This window comes from Aquila chrysaetos, chromosome Z (assembly GCF_900496995.4).
Source record: "Aquila chrysaetos chrysaetos chromosome Z, bAquChr1.4, whole genome shotgun sequence".
In the NCBI taxonomy this organism is placed as follows: Eukaryota; Metazoa; Chordata; class Aves; order Accipitriformes; family Accipitridae; genus Aquila; species Aquila chrysaetos.
In genome coordinates this window covers 2356172-2377051 of record NC_044030.1, presented here as the reverse complement: position 1 = coordinate 2377051, position 20880 = coordinate 2356172, and the positions used below count along the sequence as shown (strand labels likewise).

The 20880-nt window shown below is 39.3% G+C and overlaps 1 long non-coding RNA gene across 1 annotated transcript in view; it reads right to left on the bottom strand.

The window, feature by feature from the left end:
- Positions 1 to 969: 969 nt before the first annotated feature.
- LOC115336607 overlaps positions 970 to 20880 on the bottom strand; it is a 36564-nt gene continuing 16653 nt past the window's right edge. Inside the window, exons 4-6 of the long non-coding RNA XR_003921843.2 lie at positions 10897 to 11094; positions 6355 to 6478; positions 970 to 3913 (exon numbers count right to left, since the gene is read on the bottom strand). This is a non-coding gene — a long non-coding RNA (uncharacterized LOC115336607). The remainder of the gene's footprint in view (positions 3914 to 6354; positions 6479 to 10896; positions 11095 to 20880) is intronic.

Below are 20880 nucleotides of genomic sequence, written 5' to 3'. Positions count from 1 at the left end.
CTTAGTGCAAGGGGAGGCAGCCCTGGGAGAGGTGAAGCAACTCTGCTAGAGATTATTGCTATTATTATTGCGGTGGCTGTTGAGGTTGGCATTGCACATTGCTGCCAGAGCAAGGCGGTAGGTGTCTCTCAGTTAGGATGCAGAGGGAGAGCGGGGAAGGATTTTTCTTCAAAGACCTCAAAACTATGTACAGAGCGACCCAAGAGGATGGGGGGGGAAAAGGAAGAAAGTAGAAAGTTTCAGGTCTGTTGCATTCTGATGTAAATTAGGTCCATATTATGGATTTTGCTGCTGTTGTTACTGCAGCCCTAGTGCATACCCAGTGTCCAGCCCCTTCACCAGCAGCTCCAGCCCTTAACCTAGAGACACACTAGAGATGAAACTGGCAAGGGAAATGTTCAGTTCCATATAACCTGAAAATATGCTTTTAAACTCTAGAACGGAAGAGGGTCTCAAAAATTATTGCTGTAAAACAGGCTGTGCAAGTAACCAGCTTTGAAAATGCATGGGTTTGCTGGTAAGGAAAAAGACAAAATTTGTGCTGGTTGTACCCTACATTGATGGGAGCTAGAAGTGGCTGAGCCTGCAGTTTACAATAAGTGGGTGGGAACAAGAGACCACTTTGTCCTTCCAGTAACCCTGTCCAGATAACTGGAAATCTGCATACGGTAGCTTAAAACCAGCTCAGACAGGGCTCCTATCTATTCCCACTTCTAGCCTGGATGAAAAGCACAAGGATGGAGGTCACATAAACTCACTCCGTTCATGCAGTTCAGAGCTATTTGCATAATCCAAGCTTTCATTTTAAACAAATTAAGTGCCTGGCACTTTATGGTTGTGAAGAAACCTCCCCGAGGTGTGAGTGAAGTATGGAGCCACTGAAAGCAAAGTCCACTGCAGATCAAGTGGGAAATAGCAGTGCAGCGGTATGAATGCTTCGTAATGTAAACAGAAGTCCAAGAGACAGGAAATTTTTCACATTTTATTAAATCAGACTTTTACAGTAGTTGTTGAAAGCAAAAAACACTGAATTATATTTAGATAATAGTTCCATAAATAATGTGTGTTTTCACAGCAGTCACAAAGTCTGGAATTTATGTGCTAATTACAGACCCCAAATCATCTCTGCACAGATTTGCAATTAAAACTGAAATATTTTCATATACAATGTGAGCCCTGTATTCATAGCAACAGCTAAGAGACATGCTGGTTACAGTTTGCTCAGTAAATCTGAATATTTTATGTTTGAACACAATAGTTTCACTATTGTTTTCCTTACGTTCAGTATTTTAAAAGCTGAAAGAGTTTAAAGCCGAGTGCCACAGTGTGGATTGCTATTCCTTTTAGAAAAAATATTCTCTATATAGCAATGTATATACTGCAGCAATCTAAGGGAACAAACAATTATTGAAAGACATAGAGAAAGCAAAATTCCTGTGTATGGTTATCTTCTTAATAAATATTGTAAAAACACATACTTTTAAAACCCTGCAGTGACAGCAAAGTGCAGGAAGAATGCAAAATTAGGGAGAACGTTGAATAATTCAGTAGCTTGTTATGTGATTGGATCTGATTGGCCCACACTAAGATGCTGCCCATAAAAATGATTTCCCATGGTAACATTGGTCTAGGGGTGGGGGGTTTATGATGTCCATAAAATGGGAGAACAAGGCTTACTGGAACTAATAATACCATGGCTGCGCAGAATGATTGATGATCTTTAAAAAGGCCCAGATTGGTTTCATCTTTCTTCAGATTTTATCACTCACTCTTTCTTAGTCACGTGCAATCACTAAGGCCAAGAGAGGTAACAAGTGTTTGATGTATGATACTTGAGCCACTTTTGTCAGAACTGCATTTATTTTAAACTGCTCTTATATTTGATACTCCCAACATGTAGATGTTCTTTATGTTTATTTTTTCTCCAGCTGATGAGAACAGACACTCCTGGGGTTGGGTCAAGAGGTAAGCCAAGCTCGCATTAGAGCAACAGTGCCAAAAATCGCAGTAAAAATTAAACAGATCCTCCTTCCTTGCACTGGGACCATTTCCATTACTGATTAAATGGATAAAGAGCTGTGTGGGGCTGACATGTTCTTGGGAGAACCTCATATCCTTTATTATTTGCAGTACGCGCACACCTTTCAGAATGCTACTTACGCTTCTTGGAATATATTATCCGTTTCAATTCACTCTATCCTTCACAATCTGCAGAGAGCCACAAAAGCTCCTTTTATGTCAGAAGAAATTTCAGATGAATAGGGAAAAAAATACTTAATTTAACCAATTGGGAAAAAAAGGGTCATTTCCACTTGTTTCTGAAAGCTTACACATCTCCTCAAATACAACAAATCAAGCCAGATATCTTAATCATTTGTTGGAAACATCCTTATCAGTAACTTATTCATAAAGATTGCAGATGTGTGAGCTGAAAAATGTTTGGCAGGGTCCCAAAGGGAAAAGAAAGAGTATTAAAGGCTTGATCAAATAGCAATGTATTGGACTCCTGCTCATTTGGAGAACTTTCTGTTATCCCCGTTTGTTCTAGTTGGAAGAATAATAGGTAAATCAGCAGGATGTCAGGTTTCTGAGACCTGTCACTGACACACGCACATGTTTGTATGTGTAGGTATGATTACAAGACTGTACGCATACCTGTGCCACACCTGTATGCTTCTGCATGGCTATGCGTGAAGACACACAGGTCCTCTCACTCGCAATGATTTTGTCTCCTGTAGAGTTTAATGGTTTTCTGTTTTGACAATTTAAACACTGTCTCAACACTGTTTAACAAAATCAAGAGCAGTTCTTGGCAATTAATTTCTGCCATCAATAGTATTCTCAAACTGGGCAACTCCCCTTGGAACGGGGAGCTGTAACAGCAAAGTCTGTGCGAGTGAAAGAGCAAGACAATTCATTAGACGACTCTGCAGCAGCTAAAAGTGGCGGGGGATGTCAGCCCATGCTCCTGTGCTTCAATACTAATGAGAGTCATTGCATATTCATAACCCTAAATACAGTCAGCTTCTGATAAAAACTTTTGTCATCGAAGCTTCACAGCAAGAGCAAAGCATTGCACTCCTCGTGTCGTGGCACTTCCACCAAGCCAGCACAAGAGCAAGATTGATTGTTTTGCAACGCAGCCTGACAGGGAACTAAGAGATACTGCCCCAAGGGTCCCGAAACTAAGCTTAGTTTGATTACAAGGCTCCAAGTAATCAAAGAAACAAAAGAGAGGGGGGAAAACGGGGGGACGAATGTTGTTTTGTCTTGTTGGTGAATTTTGGGCTTGGTTTTTTTTATTATTTTTTAAAGATAAAGGAGGCTCTAAAGATGTAGCTTTCCTTATTGAGTGTTGAGAGTAATTATCTGTTCGACGTTTAAAACAGTTCATATCAATTTTTATCACGGAGGAAGACGAACGCCAGGCACTAGCAAACTTGTTCCCATGTTGTAGGAACACTGCTGCATGTCTTAATAGATACAAATCTCTAAAACTGTATGAAGTTTCACGTCAATATGAATAGCAAAGATTAGTGAACTCAACCTGTCAGATATTAAAATCAGCTCTGCCAAGTGTTGCGCTACCCAGAATTCACTTCTTGCAGGTTCCTTTTCATTTTTGTTGTCAGCTCCTTCTTCTTCTCATCATTGTTGCTATTTTTGTTATTAGTTTTGAGAAACTACCCCTCTTCTTTGCTGGCAGTCAAATCCTGAAGGTGTACAGCTCTGCTAGCCTTTGACCTTGCAATACCTGTCTGCTGGGGCAGCTGTTAGCATCCCCTGGAGTCAAAGAAGAGAAACGTATGTTTCAGCACCCGCTTTGAAAAAGCCTTGAGCATTTTCTCACTCATAATGATGTCTTCAGCTGGAATGCCAGCACATTTCCACATCTTTTTGACAGGCAAGCAGACTATAAAATATACATAAAATTAAATAAAACAGGACATTAACACAAAGGTTTCAAAATCTGATTACAGTGCAGGGTTGGATTTTTTTTTTTCCGGCAATTATAAAATTGTGCATTTGGGAAAAAAAAAGAACTGCACGGCTCAAGAGAAATCATGAAGGATTAAGGATGGGGAGGTTTCTCTAAACTGTTAAATATCTCAGTCATATGTATACAGGCTTTGAAAATAGAGAAATCTTGTAGTTATGATTGATTGAGGTAACTGATTATCCACAGATATTTTAAGTGTTGAGACATTAAATTGTCAGCCATATCAGTTTGATTGCAGTAAAACATGAAAACATTGACTTTTGTCTAGTTAGAGAAATTTATTTTTCCCAGAATGACAATCCTTTAAGTAGAAACCAGGCAGCTTGCCAGCTCTCCATGTCATACATTGAAGTTTGCAAATGCAACCCATATTTTCAAATGTTTTTCAAGGTTCAATGAATGGTGCATAGGTCTTTGGCAAATAGTCTTGTAATAAACAGATTTCCATATACTGCTTCAATCTTCCTTAAGCCTGGTGTAGACTAGTATTTATTCATTACGAATAAATGAATGGCACAGACAGTGGTTTGCATTCAAGGTGTATACGTATTCAGAGCTCTTCACTTATGTAAAACATTTCTCTAAAAGAAACAGTAACCCTCCTTGGACTGAAGCTATAGGAACAAGTTTGATTAATATGTTTTACAAGCCTGAAGTAAATGCTCATCATAACTGTCAGCAAGCTGACAGCTTTCAAAAAAGAGCCTTTGTTCCCAGAATGAGTAATTTGTGTGATCTTCTTTAAGATACCACACTCAAAACCTTAGAGGGAGAAGGTGTTACATTCAAGCGAATTCTACTCAAAATGTGATTGCTGTTAAGTCTGCTTTGTATTCTGGATCCTTGATATGCACACAGTATTTGACAGGATAGCAACTTTTTTTTTTTTTTTTTTATTTGTTGTTCTTGCTTGTCAGAACACCTGTGCTTTCTCATTAGGCAGAGGTGTACTCGACGAGTTTTGTACCTACGTGCATGGGAGACCTGCCATTACCCAGTGCCCTGCATCACTTTCACACTTGCTTGTGGTTTAATAGGTAAAGCCCAGGCATATAGAATTACAGGATACCTTAAAAATTACATTTGATTTACTGAAAGTGTAAGGAAGTAGACCAAAAGTTGGAGGACACAGAGGAATGACCGAGCCATACCTTGAGAAGCAAAGGGAACAGCTATTCCCTCTTTTCTGGCATGTTAAACATTTTCTCCTAAGTGGAGTAGTAACACCTCTGCCACAAAGAATTAGGCAGTGGCACATTGTGTCTCCAGCATTAACAAGCAAGTACCTCAAGAACATGTCAACTGCTGAAAAATAAAACTGAGGTTACCCATTAGCGTGGGAAAATACTTCCTTCCTGACCTCTTCAGCAAAAGGGTTACTGTACAGCATGAAGCATTAGGTTTGATTACTTTTAGATAGCCAAACTTTGCTCTCAGTTGTGTAATTTCAAAGCTGGAAAAGAGCATTCAGCTTAAATAGTCACATATTTATCTGTTTATATGAGTAGCTACAGTGAATAATAACAATGAACTAATCCAGCCCTTTTAAAAAATCCAGTCAAAATATTTTACTGAATTGCACTGGATTCCAGTTTGATTTCAAGCCAGATAGAGGAATTAATCTTTATTTCTATCCATCCGTGTGCCCTTCTATTTCTGGTCTGTGGGGCTGCATGGAGCAGAGGAGATGCTCTTTGTCGTTTACCTACCTCCACTCCACCACTCTTCTCTGTTACAGACTTTGGGTCAATCCAAGGTAAGTCAGTCTCAAACTGAGGTCTAACCACTTGCTTTGCAATCCAACATGCTAAATAAAACCTATGTCCAAAGTGTGTCACCTGAGTGACAAAGGTGTCCTTCCTAAAGTGAGGTGAACAAACCTGGATGTGCTCCTACACCCAACAAGATGTGGTTAGTATGACAATATAATACTGATGCCTGTATTATTTACAGGTTTAGAGCACCAAAAAAACTTATTTAATTGCTGGTTAAGTTATTGCTATTCTTTTAAATATGGGATTGCCTGAACGCAAGCTAGCTCACTGCTCCTCGGAAGTAGATGTTGCATGGGTCTCCACTGCCACTATTGGCATCCTCGTAGGCTCTGCAGTCTGCTCCCACAGGACAGAGCAGGAGAGTCAAGCTCAGTTTCGGGAGCAGACACAGCCCCAGCTTGGGCATGGACAGACAGACAGGTTTCTGTGCAATGTGGGACCCTGCAAGGAGCTCACAGAGACAGCCGGAGCTTGACAGCCGGAGCTCAACAGCCATCTCAGTTGCCCCAACAGCCTTCTGCTGGCCACATTAGTTTTAGAGCCCCTCAAAGCAACTTATTGACAATAACTAGCTCTTACCTTCTCCTTCCCAGTCAGCTGTATGGACACATCCAGAGTAACACAGCAGAGGTGATTATAGCTTCCAACCATTTTCTAGTACAATTTTAATTCATCTTCATGCTGGGGGAAGAGGATCGATGCTCTAGAAATAATAGAATAATACCCTGTTTAATCCAAGGTAGGAGTCCATTCCTTCCTACACAGCAATTTATTTCCTTAAAAACTCTCTTTAGATTATCCTTATCATAAAATTTTGGAAAGTTCAGGAGTTTTTTATTCCTTGCTCACTTTTACCTGTTTTGCCCTAATTCAGCTCCTTTTTCCAAGAGGTGTTGTTTTAGTCCTTTCAGGTTGTTCTCCAAATCCTGCATTATCATCTTCTTTAGAAGAACTCAACGGTTTTTCCAGCACCAAAATGAGTCTGGATTTTCACAACATTTTTTAAAAGAAACTCAAAACCCTGAAGTTAATAGTATTAGCGCCTTTCAATCACTATGAAGGGGGATGGGGGGGGTGTTATATATTATTATTACTATCTTAAACAGACAATGTATATTCCCATCTATACATACTGTACTTAATAATCTTCTAGCTTCAGAATTCTGGAGGGAGATCATTCAGTCCTGGTAATTTGCTATTACTGAATCCCTCAAATTGCTCCATCGTTTTCATGCCATACATCAGCCTGTTAAGGCCACATTTTTATTTCCTGTGAAAAGTGACCTTGGAATAGAATTTAGAAACAAAATACATTAAAAGAGTGGGGGAGCTGATTCACTAGAAAAAGGTTAAGTTCTGAGTATTAGTAAGTGTTGACAATGAGGAGATGTAATAAAAATTCTAAATATTTGAGGGCTTTTAACAGTAATCATGGAGAAAAAAAATTACAGACTTTGTCATTAAAATATTTATCCTGATGTATCTATCTTATTGGAGAAAATGAGCTCAGTATTTCAGACACTGTGGTGTGGTAACTGGTGTTAATTTTAAATCTTTAATCACAACCACTGTAAGATAGTCAACTGAGATAATGGGGTGAAAATATGCAAAAGAAAATAGAGGGATATGTCTGGAAATTTTATTTGAAAGCATAATCCACTGAATTATGCTGCAGCATCCCAGATTAATCTGCAGAATCCCCATTAACTATGTAAAACTCCAGTGAAATGTATGGTCAGAAACAGCCCTCCTTTGACATGAGGATTAATGAAGTGGAGAAAGGAAGAAATGAAGGAACAGGGAAATTCAACATCCGACCTGGCTGTGCCCTCACTTTAGCACATGGTACTGTCTACACATGTACCACTTGCACTGGTAATTAATTTAATAATATGATATCTGTCCTAGAGATGTCCGGCTATTTTTATTTCTCATAGTTTCTTTGTTCTTTTCTTCTTAACTGCCCCTGGCCTGTCAGTGTATGCTCTAATCTATTTATTTTACCTGGCAGAGTTTCAGCTCCAAAATTTCTTTGAGTTCTTGAGGTCCCTCTTTAACTTTATATTTCCCTAAACCCAAATTAAAACAAATAGAGCTGAAGCGGGATTGTTTTCAACTGCTTCGGGGGGAACATGAAGGCATAGGGGTTATGACCAGCTTACCGTACATGACTGGCCCTCATTTGGTTATAAACTGAAAGCTCCAGAGAATGGTAGACCCAAATGAGATTGAGCAACAACAACTAAACCTGTGGTAGAGCCATGTAATAGTTTCCAGTGTAGTAATTGCAGATTTATTTCCTATTTCACTCTTTGCACTCATATATCTTATGTTTTCATGACACCAAGCTGAGTGGTGTGGCTGACACGCCTGAGGGACAGGATGCCACCCAGTGGGACCTGGACAAGCTGGAGAAGTGGGCCCATGTGAACCTCCTGAGGTTGAACAAGGCCAAGTGCGAGGTCCTGCACCTGGATCAGGGCAACCCCTGGTATCAATACAGGCTGGGGGATGAAGGGATTGAGAGCAGCCCTGCCGAGAAGGGCTTGAGGGTACTGGGGGATGAAAAGCTGGACATGAGCTGTCAATGTGTGCTTGCAGCCCAGAAAGCCAACCGTATCCTGGGCTGCATCCAAAGCAGGGTGGCCAGCAGGTCGAGGGAGGGGATTCTGCCCCTCTGCTCCCCTCTGGTGAGACCCACCTGCAGTACTGCCTCCAGCTCTGGGGTCCTCAGCACGGGAGAGACAGGGACCTGCTGGAGCGGGTCCAGAGGAGGGACATGAAATGGTCAGAGGGATGGAACAGCTCTCCGGTGAGGGAAGCTGAGAGAGTTGGGGTTGTTCAGCCTGGAGAAGAGAAGGTTCTGGGGAGACCTTATAGCAGCCTGCCAGTACTTAAAGGGGGCCTACAAGAAAGATGGGGACAGACTTTTTAATAGAGTCAGTAGCAATAGGACAAGGGGTAATAGTTTTAAACTAAAAGAGGGTAGATTCAGACTAGATATAAGGAAGAAATTTTTTATGGTGAGGGTGGTGAGACACTGGCACAGGTTGCCCGGAGAAGTTGTGGATGCCTCATCCCTGGAAACATTAAAGGTCAGGCTGGACGGGGCTCTCAGCAACCTGATCTAGTTGAAGATGTCCCTGCTCATTGCAAGTAGGTTGGGCTAGATGACCTCTAAAGGTCCCTTCCAACCCAAGCCATTCTATGATTCTATGATTCTATATTTTATTATTCAGTTAAGGGAATGCCTTGTGCTACCATCATTTCCTCTACTTGTCATCACATAATGTTAACTAGTTGGTGCTGTGAAAGGGTTAATCACTACCGAATAGTGTACTTCTCAATTAAATAGTTATTAGCAAAAGGCCACCCTTTTGATTAATAGTCCTAAAGAGTTTTCCTTCTCAACTTCAGCTGGTCCACAGCGACTCATAACATTACTTGCAGATCAGATCCCTCCTCAGGTTTCCAAGACCCAGCAGTGGCAGTTGGCTTACTGCAGGTAACACCAAACCTGCAGCAGTGTCTGCACCGGTGTTGCGTGTGTCCCTGGGAATTTTAGTCTTTTTTAATTAAAATTGATGGATGGGTTTGGTCATTGTTTCTGAAGGATGTGTCTGGGAAGGAGGAGGATGCCTGCTTTCTGCCCATTTTGCTCTTGCAGTGCCTAGGGTCATGATCCTGATCACCTAAAGGTATATAAGAAGCAGAGAGTTTCTATGGCCCTCATCTTTTTTTGGTGTGACTGTTCAATCTATCCATTGTCTGTCTGGCCCTGTGTTGTCTCATGGCAATAGGACAAACTGACAGTTTCTCGTAGAAGAAGCTGCATGCTCAACAAAGATGAAAAAAAGTACTATGGACATTGCCAGCAGTGGGAATGGTTCTCTGATTCCCATTGTTTAACAATTCTTTTTTTTTTTTTTACTTTGAAAATGCAAATGGGCATCATTATATTTGGAAGGTACAAATTTTATTAGGTTTTTTTCTTTTGAACAAAAATCAAAATTAAATAGTCTATGAATTTAACCCTTTTTCTTTCCCTGAATTTTCAGCAAGACATTGTGCTAACATTGAAACAGGTAAAAAATTTCAGTACTTTCTTACATATACCACTTTCAGTTATTTTTCTACCCTAAATCTCATCAACATTTTTAATGATATTATTTAAAAAATAAAGCATCCAATTCATCAGACAGGATATCTCTTCCAGGTTTTAAAGCACAAAGAGGTTTTTAATTCCTGTAGAATACCTGGGGTTTTGGTATAAGCTGAGGAAGAACAATTCTTCTCTTCCATAAACATTTTCTGGTTTAGCATTTTGGAATTCTGGCACATTCTTTTAGGTTTTTTACTGTTATTATCATAATAATCACGTGTGCAAATAAAATACATCAAATAAGGTCACCGAGAACAATTTTCAGAAATAAAAATGGCTTCTTTTTTAAATTTTTTTTTTTCTTTTCTAGACTTCATAACCTGCTCCAGATAATCATAAAAGCCTTTCCAGGAGCCAGATCTCAGCCTCCCCTTTCCTTTGTCTCTGGTGTAACCTTTGCTGAAACAGCCCCACTGCCAACTGATTAATATTTTCTTTGCTACCACTTTGTACCTGCAACCAGTACAGTGGCGTAGCAAAAGGAGCAGGTAGGCATGCAATCCAATTATCAACTGGCACAGGGAATTAACCATTTGCTAATAGATGGATTGTTCATATGGCACTTTAGTTTGTATTTTTGTAAAGTAAATATTTATATACATTGTTCATGTAATTTATTACATGTGTCCATGTGTGTGAAATATATGAAGGTTATTTATGGTCTATGTCAAAAGGTTATGAACAAATTGAATTTATGGAGAGGGTTCACTATTCCCTTGTGATCACAGCAGTAGTTGTTTTTCATGTGTTTCTAAAAAAAATAGAGACCAGTCATAGCCTGTTTAGTGCTCACCAAAACCGATGGCTCTTGAGTTCCTGGCAGTGTTTCTTTCAACTAAAGAGGTTATCTGGCACTAAAACAGACTAAGGCATGTTGCAAGATCAATTACTAATGGGAAGTAACTTCCACCTGTGGACCACAGTTCACAGCACCATGCATGAGCAGTGTTTCCACTCACAGAATCACCTGGAAATCTGCAGGTCTTTCCTTATCCTCTTGTTCTGCTGCAAGGAGTTCTCCGTGAGTGGATGCAGTGTCCTACAATAAATGCACTGACACTCATATTTTGAGAGAAAGAGAGAAGTATTTGGTTCAGAGAGCATTCTTCTCCTTCTGGACCAATCTCTGGCGTGCATCCTTAAGCCAGGTAGAAGAGCTGTTGGGTAATACACAAAGTCACTTGACAGCACAACACAACATGAGTTCCTATGATGAATATAATCATCAACCTGGGGCAAAGAAGTAATAATTTTCTTCCCAAATAATTTTCTTTCCACTCCTTTGGTATGCCAGGAAAACGACAAACCCTCAGCAGACTACCAAACACCATTTTAATAACCCTGATATTTGTCAATGAAAGGAAATATGAATGTTACCAATAATTGTATATATTGTACTAGATGTCTGGAAAGATAACGTTTATCAAGCTATGCACAAAGCCTTTTCTGTTGAATTTCTGGCTCATTCCAATAACTTTTTCTTTGTATTTGCATCAAATCATATTCTGCTCCCTTCATGACAGGTCAAATGTGCTAATACTGTTTTCACATTAAAAGTTGCTTTCAAAGAAGTACCAGCATGTTTTCTGTGTATTTCACAATATTAGCAAGTCTTCTGTAGGACATGCCAGCAGCCTCTTGGTTTGTTACTGCAGATTTTGGTTATTAACTGTATTAAAACATAGAAGAAAATTATCTATTTCCAAATTACTTCTTAATAATTATATAATTAGGATTTTAACAGTATTTTAACATTTGGGTCTAAAAATTCAGGTGTTTTACTATACTTTGATACATTTATTTTTACAGCCATTTTGAAATTAAGTTAGAATTATTCTTTTCATTTTATAATGAAGACACATGCTTTTAGCTAGCCTGTAACCTCATCTATTGCACAGTAATTATGGATGATGCAATAGCTTAGAGTATTTACATAAACTCATCAGACACAGTAAACAATCATCAAAAACTTTAATAACATCAGATTAAATCTTGAAGTTATTAATTCATTTTTAGTCAGTACTTAGATGTATAAACATTTGGGAAGTGATTTCAAGGAGTAGGTTATGACCTCAAGATTTCACCCAGTACTAATAGATTTAGTCTGAGGTTTCTTCTTTGCTGTTAGACACTAAACGATCCCATCATCAATTAATCTGAATGTTTGCTTTAATATAGTTCTTTTATGATTGAAGTTTGAAGATATTTCCTTGAACTAGATATTTTAGTGGTTTAATCTCATAATAAGTATTAAACATAACTTGACAATATAGATTATCAGACTGAATGGTTTTAATAAACTTAATTTGCTGAAAAATTATAATTACTTCTTTTTTAATCAGAGCTTGAGTTCATGAAGGGGGGAAATTAACTTTCTACATATGGCCAAATCCCTATTTCTCCAATCCAGTGAAAATTCCTGTTCAATGTAGTCTTGCCTGAGTGAGGGGTGAATAGGGATTTGACTGTGGTAAATATAGAGCCCAGAAAAATTATGTGTTTTCATGCTGTTACTATCAAGACAGTTACTATTCAGCATTGTGCTTCTTACTAAATTGGCTTTGCCAGAGCATGCTAATGTTTATAAGCTATCAGTACCTAATTTGTCCTATTTGTAAAGAATGGGGCAAAAGCAATTCTTGGTTACTATAAGTCAGCTTCTTTTTTTTTTTTTTTTTTTTTTTTTAATTTTCCAAAGGTTATGACACCAAGCTGTTTGTATCTCAGCTGCCAGATTCATAAATGATCAAATCAGGAGAAACAGGAATTTTTTTCACTCTGAAGTTTATGCAATAAATTGTTATTCAAGAAGTGCACAAGAGCAGAGATCTTCCATTGAAGAGTCTCCGAGACGAGAGATGTGGGTTGATACCAGGTCAAAAGAGATGCTAATCAGAAGGCCCCAAGAATAAGTTTTCTGGCAGAAACCCTAAATTTATTTGAGGACTGGTGTCTATCACCATCCATTACAGTTATCCTAGAGCTTTACGCAGAAGAATTTTATCACAGAAAGTCATTACTAATCTATATTATGAAAATGAGTTTGATTATGATTTAAAAATTGTTTTCTTGTTTTTTCAAGGTTTTTTTTTTTTAGCATCTAAGGAGTAGATAAAGTCTATACTTGGTTATTTAACTCCAATTATGGTAACAAGTAAGTCTTCAGACTGCAGGTGGATTGCAAAGGGATTTTGGCAGTGTATTCAACATATTGAGAAAACCCATTTTTCCTGCTAATATTTTCCATTCTAAGTCAGTCTCATGCCAATGTTTGTGGTGATTGTCACAAAAATGCAGGGAACAGACTGATGAGAGATCCTTTAGAAATCAAACCATATGAAGAATTTTATTAAAATGCATTGTGTACTGAGTCCAGTTCTCTATTGTTCCTCCCATTATACAGTCACTGCAATGTGGGTTTGAAATTACCAAAACCGAACTTTGCTAATTTCTATGTCAACATGGTTATAATGAGAAATGGCTATGTCAACATGAGCAGCTTATCCCACGCTGCAAACCCAAACTGCTTGCAGCCCCGCCCAGGTGTCTCCTGGACCCTTAAGAATGTGAAACTGATGTTTGAGCTCTGGCCCTCTGGGAGCATTGGCCAGTCCTCAAGATCCAAGCCCTTGCACTCTGCATGGCATCCCTTGGCTGTCAAAAATTGCCAGGACTCATATCCAACTAAAGCAAGTAAATCGCCATTGCGGGGAGATTGGTGTATTGCCATTCCTTCTGGACAAAGAGTTAAACTCTTTGCAAACAGCCATCCCTGGTTGCCAAGGTCCTGCCACAGGCAGAGCATTAAACTGCTTGCACAAAGTGTTTCTCCAGCCTCTTCTTCCTGTGGCTTACAGCTGGCACAGGCAGCAAACTAAACTTCTTTTAGATAGCACAGTTTTCACAAAAATTAAGTTCATGTTCCATAACAGTACTTCAGACTAATTTTTTTTTCCTAAGAGCCTCTCATTTTAAAATACCTTATATATATGTATGTATGCAGAAGAGATCATATACATGTATAATGTTTTTGACTTAAAAATTAAGAAATTGTATATATACATATGTGTGTGTGTGTGTGTGTGTGTGTATGATCTCTCCTAATTTAAAGGACTATGCGAAAGGTTTGTCACCATTTTGCTACAGAGATAGAAGTGGGAGAGAAAGTGGCTTATTAACACCTGGAATATCACCTGCCATCTGGAGAGGCTCAACAGACTCTGGAGAGGTAAGGTTTGGACACAAATTTCTGATGTGGGATCCCAGACCTTAAGCTCAATCAGTCAGAGGCATGTCATGTAGTTTTAGCCAGCATTTTACACCCATTTGGCCTCAGTGTAAAGGCCTACACAACGTGCTGAGCAATAGGGAATTAGTCCCACTGAGCTTAATAAAAACCCAGGGCAGGAAAAAAGTTATAGGTCACTTGTGAAGCCCTGAGATAAGTAAGTTTTTTATAACTTAAAAATGTTCTGGGATGTGCCAGTATAAAACAAAAGAGCTCCGGTACAGCCAAGAGGGAAGTATATAACACAAATAAAAACATATGGAGACATTTAGAAACAAGCTAAAATTTGTCTTCTACAAATCCCCAAACACACACTCCCCTGTTCTTCCTGCAGCTCACGAGGAAAGGGTGGTTCTGGGTTTTGTCTCCAGATGGAGAGCTCAGCAGCATATTCCCATTCCAGCACTTCTTCCAAAACTGCCACGTTATCCCTCTTTCTCTAACACTTGCTAAAAAATATTTCACGCTTGTTCTGCCTCACTCGAGGTACAGGGAGAAAAGGACACCGGCACCATCAAAGGTTGTGCCCATCACTGCAACTGACGCTGCCAAAGCAAGCCATCCCCACTGCCCTTGCATTACTTGCAGAAGGGTGTTTTGTTTCGTGGACATTATCCAAGGAACAGCAGCAGCAGTACAGGTGCTGACACCTCAAATTTGGCGTAAATGGATGGACTCGTGGGACTCCTCTGGCCAGCCTTTCTTTTATGATTTTCTCTTTCATGATACATGGTGTTTTGAAGATGGAGTGGAGTGCTGCTGCTATTGCACAAGAGTAGCCTGTGGCAATGGGTGAGGAAGAGGCTTTTCCAAGCCTCACACAAGGAAATCCATTAAAAATGTAAACCATGCTATCTGTCACATATTTGTGTGTTCAGGTGGCTTATTGGGATGTAGCCTATTGTGACACCACAAAATCTATTACATACATCTGTGGTTGTTGAATGTCATATAGCTTTCATTAAACACGTGCTGCCCAAGGTTCTCCTGTCCTTCCAGATTCAGCTTGGTTCATGTAGACCACAAATCTCTGTCTAGATCCTTCTTTGTCCTACTCCTTGTCAAGAGTGGAAGAGCCTGGAAGCTGTCTTATCCCACTTCAAGTAAAAAGGTCTCCAAATGCCCATGGACAAGCTTGGAATTGCCACAGCTTTGTGTCTGTCCATGCAGAGGTCAAACCATGTGCACCAAAAAAGTTCACATTCAAAATGTTGTATGACAGAGAAGAAAGGGACATTACAGATGCTGAATATGCTGTCTGAGACCATCCTCCAAGGCTTGAGCACCACTGTGAGCATCAGGTGGGAACACTGCATGAGCAATGCAAAGTGTCCGGGGTGCCCCTTAGATGCAGCCTCCTTCTCTTCAGCCATTAATTCAAGTATGAATTACAGCAGCCAGTTGAGAAGAGGAGAAGAGAAGAGAAGAAAAGAGAAGAGAAGAGAAGAGAAGAGAAGAGAAGAGAAGAGAAGAGAAGAGAAAAGAAAAGAGAAGAGAAGAGAAGAGAAGAGAAGAGAAGAGAAGAGAAGAGAAGAGAAGAGAAGAGAAGAGAAGAGAAGAGGAGTTCAGTTGAAACGGACCTAAACAATCATCTAGTCCAACTCCCTGACCAGTTCAGGGCTGACCAAAAGTTAAAGCACACTATTAAGGGCATTGTCCAAATGCCTCTTAATCACTGACGGGCATGAGGCATCTACCACTTCCCTAGTTCTAGCATTTGACCACCCTCTCAGTAAAGAAATGCTTCCTAACATCAAGTCTGAACCTCCCCCGGCACGCCTTTGAACCATTCCCACGCATCTTGGCACTGGGTACCAGGGAGAAGAGCTCAGCACCTCCCTCTACACTTCTCCTCCTCAGGAAGCTGTAGAGAGTGACATGTCGTCATTGGACATGCCTTCTCACCCTTTCATCAGCTTTGTTGCTCAAACTAGTGCACCTATATGAACTGTAGACCAAGAAGGACCATACTGGAGCTTGCCATCTCTTGTTGGCAGCCCTGTATCTGTCTGTCCAAGGGTCACTCCTTAAAAAAGGACATTGGCCTATGAGACCACAACAGAGTTGTTCCAAAGGTCAAGGATAAAGAGGCAGCGTTGGGCATCATATGGGAATGGTTAATAATAGATTAGATAAAATAAAACAAGTTGGCCTCTTTTGCTCTCCAAAACTAAGACAATTGTTGGCACAAATTTCCCAAAGGAGCCCAAGGGCTGTACTCCTGCCTGCTATTAGTGCTGACCTGTATAATGACCTGTCACGTAAAACAGAGCCACCACACAGCTGCCTGATACTCCCCATGTAGATGAGCACCATGTCCATACTGGTGGCAGTTATTTACACATGTCAGCAATGAGGAGTGGGTCCACCACAACTACAGATTAACCCTCCACATCCCAAAGTGGGTGTCAGGTTCTCTACTCAGGGGTTAAAAGACAGTGAGGTGTACATGGAAGGTATTTTAGGATGCATGAGATAAGCACTTTAATAAAATATACTGACTTGGGGAAATTAAACTCTGGTATTATTCCAGTTTTCCTGAAAAATGGCCATTTCCACATTAACCATTTCTAGATATTGAACAAACCTTTATCCTACTGATACGAAATGTGAGTAGCATTACATTTTCTATCCACTGTCACAATACAAAAACATAAACTGGTATACCTTTTTTACATTGGATATTAGATTTTTCAGTACTTCCACCGCCCCACAGAAATTATATTCACACAGTACAAAAAATTTCAAACAATGGTAATAGCGGAGGAAAAAAATATCTGTTTTTCTTTTTTTTTTCTAACTTGGTGTTAACTTAATGATATGTGACATTGCTATCAGTGCAGCGCAATAAAAATGAAATGGTACCCAATGTGCACAGACACTATGGAAATTTCAAATGACAACAGCAACAACAAAAATTATACTTTCCCTTTCCTTTCCTATGCCCTTTGCATTAACGTAAGGATATGTGACTTTGCTATCCATGCACTGCAATAAAAATGAAATTGGTGGCCAATGTGCCCAGACAGAGCCTTCAAATAAAACAAAAATAAAATTATACTCCTTTGCATCATGTAAAGGATACATGACGCGAGGCACAAATTTCACTTTGCTGCCACATCGCAAATAATATGCCAGCTGAGGACCTATATTTCTTTCTCATCATGAGGGGGAAAAAAAATGTACTTTGGAACAATTTTTTTTTTAATTTCTCTTCATTTTATAAACACTAAAAAACATGTTTTAAAACAGTTTCTTATATTAGACTCATTGTGTTTATACATTTCCTAAATGAATGCTTTTTTGGTAACATGTTTGTGTCTAACATTACTCATATAAATAAAAATATACAGTCATTTTATGGGATAATAGGCAAACAGACATCTGCATGCAACATTTCCCTCATTAGATGTTATCATGTTAGCATATTTTTATGACTTCGCTGCAAAATACAATGTGCTGATTTGAAACCTTCTTAAATATAACTTATTATGTATGTTAACAACCCAAATGCTTTAGTTATGCTTGGAGAATTGTTTAATAAAGGAGTAGTTAACACTGCTGTAGCATGAGGCGATGTGACCTGGAGGAATATGCCCACAGACACTGTGGGAGCAAGACCAGCAGCTCCTCATCTATGATCAGTGAACTGTTGATGGTCTGCAGGTCCCTTCTTTGAGACGATGGCGCAGCTGGCTGATTGTCCTTGTTTGCAGCTACTAAACCGCATTGCAAATAATTAGGCATGTATTGGGTGCCTTAGCATTATTTTTCCACTAAGTAGTTTTCATCATAAACATGAACATGCACATGTTTTATCAAAAATAGCTGGCAGAATAGAGAGCTGTCCAAAAGACCATGGTTTTGAGAAAATCTGGGCTATGCTTCAAAACAACAACAGTAAATGAAAGGCATCAGTCTGGAGGACTCAGTGTAAGGAACTCTCCCAGTTTAATGGGAGGGGGCTCCATCTTCGGGTGCTGCAAACCAGTTGCTGTAATGGTTTAACATGAGCACAAATGTCATGGTTAAAAACCCTCCTTGGAAAAGGAGGAAGGGACAGAGTTCAGCCACGGGCAACATCGGGCCAAGGAGCCAACAGCACATGAGCAGATGAGGGTATCTGCTGGTTTCAATTACCTTGGGATGCATACAGCCAACAAAGCAAAAACCAAGGAATTGGATGGGTTGATAATCTGGCCATAAAAATGCACAAATGAACTGCTCGATTGGTGTCACATCACTCTATGGAAGTACCAGGCAAGCCAAGCTGTGGAGACCAGAAACTACCTAGAAAGTGATTTACGCTCTGGTCAGTCTGAACAAACTGTCTGTTCTGCTCTGAATGTATTTAAAGGCTTTCTTTGCCATGATTGTAAGAGCAGAATGAATCCTCCAAACCATTAGTGCTTTCAGCTGGGTTTGATCAAATTGTTACACCCTCCATGCCCTGGCTCTGAAAGATGAATACATAATTGAGAAATTCTCTCTTCTAAAATATTTCTTAAATCCAACAACAAAAGAGTTTAATCAGAAAGTTACTCCCTTTTCAGGGATAGTTCTGCCATAGCTGTTTGGATAAAATGACTGGAAATCAGAGCTACAGTCATTTAAATAATCTGTTAAAAAGCTATTACGTTTCCCTAATGCTAGTCATTTTTAAATGGCTCTTGGTTTGATTCATGAACAATACATGAACAGTACATGATTCACGTGGGCAATTTTTATTAAGCACTTATCCCAAAAAGAATGTCAGACTGGGTGAAATCCATTGTATATTGCAGCATTTTTATGGTTTTTTTTTTTAAATAGCATGCATTAAGGTTCAACTTCTCATAGACCAAAGTTGACAGAGAAGTTGGGCCTGCCGCAGAAGATCAAGGAGCCAACAGAGGCTGAAAGATATTATATAGATAATTGTAAAGATCTTGCTGCAGTTCAAGTGCTTTTGAAGTTCTGTAATGACTTTTTGCTATCAGAAACTGTCAGGTTTAATTGAAGTCAAAGCTTGCTACTTAATCATGAGATCCATAAGTGTGTAAATATTAGTGCTGCTGCTAAGCAATGAATCGCCTTAGTATTAATTAGAAAAAAAAATGCTTTGCACTGCTTTAAGGGCATGGCACACAGTGGGTCATGCAACTTCAGGGAATCGGGAACTTCTGCTTTTAACTTTATTTCTAACTGACTTGATTCGGGGCTTGGGTAAGTTACTTTCCCTTGATACAACTGTTTCTCTGTTGTCCCAGCTGTAAGGTATGGATTAGATAAATTATTACCCACCTGACTGGGATACTGCAAGGACTAAAAATTTCACCATAATCTGAAAATTTCCTATAGTTTATACTGTTTAAATATTCCTATAGTTTGAAGTTCAGCATAACGCATCATATGTGAGCATAAAGGCAGGCACCTGAGGTTTTATAACCCTGGTGGAGAACGTACCCATACTTCCTATGCAGAGCCAATGTGGGGATGATTGTAAAAGAAGAGTTACTGCTAATTGCCATTTTGAAACAAACAATATATTGCCAGTTGAGCAATATGATCAAAATCCAAAGCATTGTTTCTGCTGTGTTATAAAAGAAGTTGGATTATGCAATTCAGTACCAAAGTGACTTAGATCTGCTTAAAGAGTTCTAAATTATGGTAAGCATTTAAACTGATAAGCAGAGATTTAATATGGGCCACAATAGGATTAATGAATAAATATCAGGGTCTTATGTTACCTATTTACAATCACATTTAAAAGTAGAACTACAGCTGTTAGTTATACTCGGGGTACACTTCATACAGGACAGTAGGCAGTGAAGTGACATGTCTACAGAGCCTCTTGCTTGAGCTGAAGAACTCCTAGGACAAAATATTTCAATTTTGTAGATCATCTAGTTGAAATTCATCCACTTTTCAAAGTTCGTGGAAACTTTAACACACATTTTAGCACATGGCACTCTTAAAACTGTACTACTCACCATATACCAAAGAGTTGCCACAGGGGGGAAAAATGGTGTGGTTAGGATCCTAGGCAAAGTGTACTTCTAGGACACATTAAATTTTAGTGCATCCCAGTTGTAATTCATTTTGGTAAATTATGCTTCTTTTATTATTGAGTTACTCAGGCCCATAATCAGGTCCCTAATATGTTCAACAAAGCATCAGGACACATGAAATATCTTACCAGATAATCCTCTTTGGAATCCACAGTTCAGTTATTAAGTATTCCTTTTACTAATCTCTGTAATCCTCTGTTGATATAGGTCAGTAAAACAGTGGCTAAAGCCTGTATGATAAAACTAAGTCTAGATTTTGCAATCATTCCTATTATATTTTTTGGTATATTTTTCTCAGCTGTTCCTACTCCTGAAGGGATGTGACCAGTGTTACAGATGTTGCACAGGGCAGCTCCCAGAAACCATGGGGAAGGTCTTGACACCAGTATGTCAGCCAAGAGTCGAGATCCATCAGCAAACTCGAGACATATTCAGAAAATGTATGTGAAAGTCAAGACCAGGATTATATGCTGTTTGATAACTGAGATGACATTCGCTCACTAGTGTTCACAGCCACTGGATTAGCAATCAGTGTTAAATCTTCACATGCAATGAAAGTTAACAATGCTGGTTTTATATTGTCCCAAAAAAATCACTGAGTCTGT